Source organism: Ruditapes philippinarum, unplaced genomic scaffold (genome assembly GCF_026571515.1).
Source record: "Ruditapes philippinarum isolate M1 unplaced genomic scaffold, ASM2657151v2 ctg792_1_1_1_1, whole genome shotgun sequence".
Classification (NCBI taxonomy): domain Eukaryota; kingdom Metazoa; phylum Mollusca; class Bivalvia; order Venerida; family Veneridae; genus Ruditapes; species Ruditapes philippinarum.
The window spans coordinates 58,948-60,158 of record NW_026866635.1 but is presented as its reverse complement, the minus strand read 5'-3'; the positions used below and the strand labels follow the sequence as shown (position 1 = coordinate 60,158).

Genomic DNA, 1,211 nt, shown 5'->3' with positions numbered 1-1,211 from the left:
TCATTAGCGTGTTTTAGCCCCGCGACTACGCCAAGCGAAAAGTCGAGAAATAACAAGTTAAAATGGCGGAGGCGCGGAGCGATAACACGCTTATAAGCGAGGGCGCGGAGTGAAGTTTAATAAATAAAACTTCGCCTTGCGGGGTCGCGGAGCGAAATTTAAGAAATAAAACTTCGGGGCGCATGGCGAAGTTTTATTTATTAAACTTCGCTTCGTGCCCCCGCTAATTTGCGACCTTTCGCTCCGCGCCCCCGCCAACTTGTTAATTCTCGACTTTTCGCTTGGCGGGGTCGCGGGGCATTTTACTTATAATATTTCATCAATTATTTCCGAAATAAATCCAAACAATTTCTTTTAAAAAAAACAAAGCATTGTCAGTTGTCATTGAAATTAATAGAAGAACAACCTCAGTTACATGATTTGATCTCTTCCAAAGAGGAGAATTTTCTAAATATTTGTAAATGTAAAACAATAGCATTTTCTTAGAATTCAAATCCACATTGTAATTGTTTATTCACACCACAAATGTAACAATTATATTTATGTACATAACCAAAGGGTGTACTTTAGAAAGTTAGTCTGCATCTAAATATTATATTTATGTAAAACATCATAACTTATCATTATGTTTTATGATTCATAAGTTATTTACATATATATATATGAATGTGATGTATGATAATTGCTGAAACATGAATGATAAGCATTTATTTGGTATAGAATATGGATTGTTTCTATTTTATGCTTTTCTTTCCCCATCGTCTCTGTGGCGCAATCGGTTAGCGCGTTCGGCTGTTAACCGAAAGGTTGGTGATTCAAGCTCACCCAGGGACGACATATTTAGCCCTTTGTTCAACTATGAAACAAATTATAAAACTAAATGAGTATCTATTTAAATTACATAAACATTTTGATTTTATCAAATTGTTGATTGCAGTAAATATGTTAATAAAATGAATGTAATTATATTTTGAAAGATAAAAAAAATACACAACAGTACTTTTTATTGTCTGAAATTCACAATATCAATATTTGCTTCATCCTGCCTCCTGTATGGTGACCCTTACAACGACGACACGAAAATACTCGATATAATTTCATGTTTTCACGATCGTACTTTTAAATGTATTTTTCGACGTCACTTAAAGAAAAGCGTGATAGAGTAACTCTCACGGGTAAGTTTTCACGGTACAAAGCAGACGAAATTCCAA

The 1,211-nt window shown here is 34.4% G+C and overlaps 1 non-coding gene across 1 annotated transcript; it reads left to right on the top strand.

The window, feature by feature from the left end:
• Nucleotides 1-760: 760 nt before the first annotated feature.
• Nucleotides 761-834, top strand: Trnan-guu (transfer RNA asparagine (anticodon GUU)). Its single transcript has one exon. It is a non-coding gene; the product is annotated as a tRNA-Asn (tRNA).
• The last annotated feature ends 377 nt before the right edge of the window (nucleotides 835-1,211 follow it).